Source organism: Pinus tabuliformis, chromosome 3_1 (assembly GCF_031772625.1).
Source record: "Pinus tabuliformis cultivar Carrire ecotype Pingquan chromosome 3_1, CPIR1, whole genome shotgun sequence".
NCBI lineage: Eukaryota > Viridiplantae > Streptophyta > Pinopsida > Pinales > Pinaceae > Pinus > Pinus tabuliformis.
Window position 1 is genome coordinate 149,541,753 of NC_142301.1, and position 8,462 is coordinate 149,550,214.

The window sequence follows — 8,462 nt, forward strand, 5'->3', positions numbered from 1 at the left end:
AGATTGTTCTCCTTCAACGCAACGGGAAATATTCCATCAGAAACCCTTAGATATTGAGAATGTATCTACATATTCATCTATTGGAAAGAAATTTTGATTACATTACATATCATCATATTCCTAGATGCATGAATACATTGACAGATGCATTAGCTAATTATGTGTTGAATAGACATTTACAAAACATGTGAAAAGCTAAACCAAATCATTTTTGCCATAGTATGCAAGAAAATATAGCATCTATATATATATATATATATATATATATATATATATATATATATATATATATATATATATCTATATATATATATATATATGTATAGATGGTGATAATGTTTGATACATCAAAACCCCAAAAGATAATATGTGTTCAAATAACATTGAGGACTCATAGGCCTCATATATATGTGGCACACAAGCCTAAAAAATGTGAATGCTAAACCTTGGAACTAATCAGCATGGTGATCGTGGTAACATGAAACTACTCATTCAACACGAGTCAGCAATCGGTGGATTCGGTCCGATACCCCCATCGTATGCCTTTGGTACTGGCATGGGATGTCTCCCACTCGGGAATACTCTGGGATACCATCAGTCAACCCCTCAAAGTTCATCATGATCTCCTCCTCATTTTCAGACCCCTCTTGATAAGGAGCGACATCAAAATGATGAGCTACACGCATGGCTATCGGGGACATCTCGGTAGGACACTCTGGTCCAACATCTGCATTGATAAAATAAATGTTATAAACACATATATATCAAAAACAATTGAAAAATCCAAAAATTAAAAATTGATTTCTTACCTTCATCATCGAAATCCTCTCCATCTGGCAGCGACATGTCCAGATCTCCATGGAAGTCGGTACCACTGTATGGCCAAACCTCCACTACGATTAGCTATCGTTGTAGCCATGAAAAGAAGGCAGACCTTTAGGACATATGTTGGCCCCCAATGATCCTAGGCATCAAACGACTCAAACGGACCATCCGTGGGTCTCGTGGCATTGGTGGATCTACCAAAGTTAGCTAGCACTAGAAAAATGGAACCTGTTCCTAGAAGAAGGTCATTGGTACAGATTCGAAGCAAAATTGCTTCAGATTCCCCGCCTTAGCTTTTGACAGCTAGCGTTTCATGTTGATCTTCATGGCTTCCACCCAATTGAAGATCTTCAGTGTTGTATAGTCAATAGCACATAAAAATTTCGACTTGTTGGTCTCGTGCTCTACTTGGGACCTGACTACTCTGTTGACAATCAAAAGTAGCACTCTCAGTGTTAGATCTTTCACAGTGGAAATCCCAATTGGTCATGACTCATATACGTTGAATGGTTCCCCTCTCTGGGACATTCCTGTGATGAAATAGATGTTTGAAGTTTCTAACTCCAGCTCCTAGTCACCAGTGATGGATATTTCTCGATTTGCTTCCCAAAGACTAATCAAGTATTGAAGTAGCTTAGGTTGAGCCCGCATCCCTAGTGTGAGAAAGAACTTCAGGAGACCACAGTTCCTCAAGGCATCCAAGCAATTTCGATAATTCATTTCCTAGGTGTCCACATCTTCGTGCTCACATTCTTTCCAGTCTACCATTTTCAACGATTCTTTCCCACAAAAACCATGTATTCAAGTCAATAATCATTTTTGGAAAGTAAAATTTGGATTCAAACGGTAGATTTGAGAGTAAAATGGCTTTTTCCTTGTTCACGGTGCCGACACACCTATTTTAAAAATAGTTGCATAGACGGTGTGGTTGGGCATTTTAACAACCCTCGGCTGGCGTGATTTCATGCCCAGAAATCGCGCCAACCAAGGGTGATTCTTTTTTTCCGAAACCTCCCTTAGAAATACAAAAACTAGATAAAAATAGGAATAAACAATATCGAAATGGAGCTTATGGACTTGGATCTTACCTGCAACTCGTGGCTTGGCGAATGACCTCCTGAATCTCCCATAATCTGCTCTGCAAAAATTAGGGCAAAAGTGGGTGAAAAGTTTTTCACAACAAGCTAAAATGGTAAATGGTAAAAAATATTTACTTTTCCCTCCTTTTATTCAGTTTTTCATGAAATATTAAGGTTTTTAAGTATTTTAAACCTATTCTGCCTCAAGAATTGGATAATGCACTTTACCTTTTTGTGCAGCAATAAGCGATGGATGTTCGACGATGGTGTCGAGTGACATTTCAGCTCTTTTCTCGACTCATAAAACTTAAATGAAAATATTGCCCAATATTTTTACCTTTTGACTCGTAAAAGAGAATAAAATGGGGGGTGTGCTTTCAAGCTCTTTTCCAACCCTTTAAATACAAAAAGATTTCCGATCTCTTGTCGTTTTTAACTCGTTAACGGATGCGAAACGTCATGCACCCAATATACGTTTACCCCTTTCTTGGGTTGGGATGCACTATTTACGAAAAGGGTGCTCCTTGACTGAAATGGTCAAACGGTTCTCTGAAGTATCATTTTCTACCTTTTTGGGATCGAGAGACACAAATGTATGAAAAGGGACCACATGGAGTTTTCTTTTCCATGTCTTTTTCAAACTCTCTAAACATGAAAAGGATATTGAGTTACACCTTTTTTGGACTTGTTAAAATATTAAACGACATCAGATTCGTCACCATGATGAACACGAGCTTCTCCTTCCTAGGGATCATTAAACTTACTAGGCCAGACTCATCTGAAGGATGAACTTACAATGAAATCATATGCTATCCCCTTCAAGCTTGCGATTAAAAAAATAATTGAGTACCTGCCAAGAATGGGGGGGTGATTTGGAAAGCTAATCAATTGTGTCGGCAACACACTCTTGAACATGACACTTTTTGCTTCGTGTTGGGCTGGGATATCCTCCTTTTTATTGTTGACCTTCCTGGGTTGGGCCATTTATTTTTTCCTTCCATTTGATCTTTTCCGTGTCATCATGATTATCGATCCTATGGGTCCAAAAGTTTCCAAACTTCCAGTCATGTCACCGATATGTTTAAGAGTTGTCCTTCTGCAGTTACAGGTGCCCCTGACTCTCTATCATCCAAAATCATTTTTGCATCCCTTTTTCTCGTGTCAATGATGTGGGATACATTATGACCCTCCTTCGACATGGTCGCTTCCTTTTGACTTCAGCTCATTATCCGAGAAGTTGACCGATAGACTCCCTTCCAATAACTTAGATCTTGCATGCCCTAATGGCAAGTACTTCGCACTCGATGACAAGTTCACATCATTGGCTTTCAATTAAGTGATTTCATGGGTGTTTGACTATAGTTATTTTATTAACATTCTGTGAATTATGCTGATAGTACCTTGAGTACTATTGTCATTATTGGTGGTTTCTCTCACGCTTGTTAACAGTTTACATCATTGGCTAGTAATCAAGCGATTTTCTAGAATGTTCAATGTGAATGCATCTATTCACATGTTAGAATCTGTACTTTGGTCTGGTCGTGTTGAAGCGCATGACCTTGGGCTTAGATTACCCAAGTCCAAGTTGCAAGGCGATGTGACATGATCATGTTGATATACATTTCTCTCTCAGATGGATGGTTGCGACCATACCACGAGTTGTCATATGTGATCCTTCTCATTATTGGATGGCTGCGACCATACCCTAGTTTTGATATGATCCTCCTTATCGAATGGCTGCGCCCATACCTGGATCCATTTGCATGATCTTTCTCTAGATAGCTACGTCCATACCATGATTAAAGTATCATTTGACAACTTTTTTGGTTATATGTATGTATTTGTCCTTGCTTGTAGGTTTTCCGATGACAGACTCTAGTTCCCCACACTAATTCATAAAGAACTTCATCCCTCACTCTAGTTTGGGTTTCACACTTTAGGGGGCATCTGTTACACATCATTTTGTCATTGTCCCTATACTCACCGTTCTATGATCCTGGAGCACCTCTACAATGAACCTTACATGCTTCCCCTTCATGAAGAAAGTCCCATTATGTCCCTCTTCATGAGTAGAACAATTTTCTTTTGCATCATTTCCCAAAAATATTTTGTTTTCCCTAGTCTACAAGATCAGCGCTAATGACCAGTGTCCTCCTCACATCGATATGTAGGGATTAAAACTATCCCTAGCCGACCAGAGGGACTGAGTCTTGTTCCAGTCACGTCGATCCTCTTTTCGTAAGTTTTTTAAATAAGGAGCTAATGCTTCCAGCTCTAGAAGCTTCGTAATGGAAGTCTGGTAAATGGTTGGGCCGATGCAATCGAGGATATTAGTTTGGGCTCTTTTCCCCTATTAGGATGGAACTACCTCAAGAGATAAGACCTTCTCCCATGATAATAGGAACCATCTCCAATCCATTCATTCTATATAAACCTCCCTTTTTCCCAAGCACAAGCTAGTGTTAGTGTGGGTGTGCTAGTGCTAATTAATTTTGGAGTAATCATCAAGTTATTCATAGTTGTAGCTCTCTAGTTCTGTGTGAGGGAGAAGTGTGAATTTGGTTTAGTGTGAAGACTAAATGGAAGAGACTTAATACTATCATTGTTGAGGCCATCATGGAATGCTAATGGAAGTGCATGGGAACCTAGATTTGTTGGAGGAGAACAACAACGTCAAGATAATGGTTGTAATCTCTTATTGATTTAATATATATGCAACTATCAATTGATTTCCTACATAATGTGTCATATTACATGTTTATGGCTTAATTCTTCTTGACTTGTTAAGTAGGTTGAATTACAATTTCTCTCTTATCAAGGTTGTTGTTTTCTATTGTTTACTTGTTTCAGGTGTTCGAAGAAGGAAACGAGAGATAGCTGGAGCGAGCAAGCAAGGTCATCACCAAACAGAATAAGCGTACTAATAGGCAGGCCCTCTTAATTGGTTCTAACCTAAGGAAATATTCCATAGAATGTCTTGTTTGTGCCTAGACCCGTTGTCAGGCTAGAGGAATTGTTTATGTCCACACTTAGAATTTTACTTCACCACAGTAGGGAAACCCCAAAACCCTCCATTATTTAAATAATGCGAACCCTTTCCATAAGTTTTTGGCTAAAGAATCTTTTATGATTTTCATTTTTGTTAATTGTCTTACAATTTCGTCATTTTTTCGTTTTAATCGGATTTTTGTTTTGATTGTTTCATTGAATCTGAATTTTCACAAGATTTCCATCGATACTGTTTTACCTGATTTGGTCAATCGGTTTGTAAATATCACTCCTTTGAAGTTTGATCATTTTCTTGCCTAGACTGAAAAATGTAAATAAATATATGATATTTCAATTATTGCAATTAAATTAGTCATTCATTGTAAATATTATTTTTAGTGAATTTTTACTGTTTTTTTATTTTTCACTAATGGTCCTATAAAATGTCCCAACTAAGTTGTACAATAAATGAAAACACGTTGCGGGATCTTGGTAATTTACTCCAATTTGTTATTTTAAAATAAATTGCCAAACCCAAAACCCAAAATTGAAAAGTAGTTGTAGTCCAATTTGTAGGAAGGTTAATTAACGTGGGCCCCGCTTCACCACCCTTCCCTTCCTTCCTAAAAAAATTGCGATTGCGAAATTGTGATTTCACAATATTGCATATCACATATCACAATTTCACCAATCTCCTCAATTATTCAACTCGAGATTTGGCGATTCAAGAAATGCAATAGGGTACTTTAGTTTTATTATAAAGTTTTTAAAGACTCCTTATAACTCCGAGGTCAATGTCACCTCACCATCACCCTCTGCTCACCTCCTTATCCCTGCACTTCACTCTTCATTAACTTCTCCATCCCTTATCCCTCCATAACATATACGCAGATGGAATATGATTATTTCTAATGATTTTTTTTAATAATATTGTTTCCAATGGTTTGTTTAATTATTATATTAAAATAGAATATTTAATTATAAAAAAATTATATTATAATTTAAATTTAAATTATAATATAATTTAAATTATAATATAAATATTATATAATAATATTTTAATTAGTTATTAAGTTTTTTTTAATTATGTTTAATTAAATTGATAATTAATTAAAATTAATAACATAATTACAATTAATTAGTATTAATTAATTAATATTTGCAGTCCAATTTAGGATTAGATTTTTAATAGAAATTCTGATTTTTAGATTCCGTAACAAAAATTCCAGAATTCTCGCAATTTTAATATACCAACTTTGGAAGCTCACAAATGGAGTTTTACTTGGCCAAATGAGGTCCATGGTGACTCATTGGAAAGATAAAATTGTGGAGAACATTTATGATGTACTTTCATTTCCATATTTAATCATTTATTGGGTCTAAAAGCTATCAAAAAATCAAGCTCCGAATTTTTTAACAAAACTAATTTCTGAGTTTAATTTTCTGCATTTTTATTTGCCCACAACTTCTTCTGAGTGCAGATCCATTCACCTATGTTCTCCTTGGCCAATAAAACATTCACAGGCATCAATATAAGGCTCATATTTATTTTATTTTAACTATGTAATTAAGATTTGATTGGATTTATTTTAATTCCAGACTTGGTATTTTGATTTTATTTTTTCATTTTAACTCAACTTTGATTTGTTTTTGTAGGGAAATAGTTAAATAACGGAGTAGAAGAAGGTCTCAATCAACGAGAATGCTCCAGAAATAAAGAATGAAATTTTGGGCTAATAAAAATTTATGGAGCAGATTTATTCTTCAACAACCTTTCCTATTTTGAATTCTTTTGTAAATATTATAAATAATAGATTGTAGAATGTATTAAGGGCTTCTCTTTTCTGCAATTTTGGAATTCTAAAAGCACTATCGTAATAGGGAGTTAGAGTTGTATGTGAGAAGGGGAGGAAATCTCCGATCTGGGGATTATTGAGGATTTTTCTTTTGCACTTTGAATTATGTATGATGGGCAGAGATTGCACTATTGCAGCTCTTGTTGTCACAACAAAAGTTCAAAGATTGTAGAGGACTGTTGGAGACCAGAGCTAGAGAAATGGATTCAATAGATTGGTATTTCTTACACTATCGTCTTAAATACTAGTTTCATTTTATGATGGAAGGAATGTGTCAATTTATTCATATTTGTGCACTATTGTCGATATGAATAATTTGTCTCAATTACATGTTATTATTTATCTCCGCTCTTATGGGTTGAATTCTGATTTATGAGTAACTATTTACTTGCAAATATATCTTTTAATATTGATTTAATAGACAATGATATCTTGTGAACTATTTTCTCATATTATCGTTTAATTATTCGAATTACCAATTTAACAATCAATATCATTTTGTGAACTACTTCCTAAATGTTGTTGTTTGATTATTTTGGTTAAGAGGTATCTGAATAGAATGTGTTTTGGTATTCATAATGTCAATGAATTGAACTACTTCGTTAGCTTGATATTCATTGTAAGCTAGACATATTAAAATACCAATCATTTAAATATCTTGCTCTCGGTTGGGTTAGATCTATATCTACCTAATTGAGATGGGATTAGGATTTAGTTCCTTTTTCTTTCATTTTAGAATAATTTTTCATTTAGATTTAATAATACATTCCTAAAAGTCCTCTTCACAAAGAGACAAAATTTATTTGTGGCTTGGTTGAGCCCCAGATCAGCTTAAGGATCACTTTCTTGTCTGATCAACAAGAAGGATGATCTGATGTCTCTTCTCCATTGGTGGATGAAGGTTATATTTTAAGTCATTGGAGATTGAGAGAAGATAACTTGACATAGTTAAACCAGTCAGAACCACCATTCCAAGTGGAAAATGAGTTTCTTTAACGTCTAGACCGAGTGGTCATCACCAATGTTGTTGCAGTGATTTTCGAGCCTTCAACATGGTTGTAAATTCTTGACAATAATGTTGTCCATATGTGAATTAAATATGCAACATTGAGTGTTGTTGGAACATAATTGTAAAGTGCTTGGCATTGCGTGCCCAAATGTTTGACAATTAGGATTGAAAGAAGATTCAATTATGAACGTGTAACATTGATAAAGCACAATTGTGAATGTTTGAGTTGCAAAAAGAAAACACTTCAAAGTAACGTAGTGAAAGGTGATGGAATAGAGGTGAAGAAGAATAGTAGGATAGAGTCAAATTTAGAGCATATTAGAAAGTATAGAAGTTAACAATTACAAACTAGTGATAAGTGCAAAACAAATTACAGAGTACCGAAAGTTAATCATTGAAGAACATGTTATGGAGTAGATCATATAGGGGATTGGTGTCTCCTATAGGTTAGTGACTAAAGAGATAAAGGAATTAAAGAATATTGTAGGTTGTTTCCTATAAAACTAAGGTGATTGGTCTCTCATGTAGGTTGGTACTTACAAAGTTGAGGAGTTTGGTGTCTCATGTATGTTGGTGGTTACAAAGTCGAAATGATTAGTGTCTCCATTAGGTTGGTGCCTACAAAGATGAGAGGATTGGTTTCTCTAGTATGTTGGTACCTACAAAGTTGAGGGAATCAGTGTGTCTAGCAGGTTTTTTTCTACA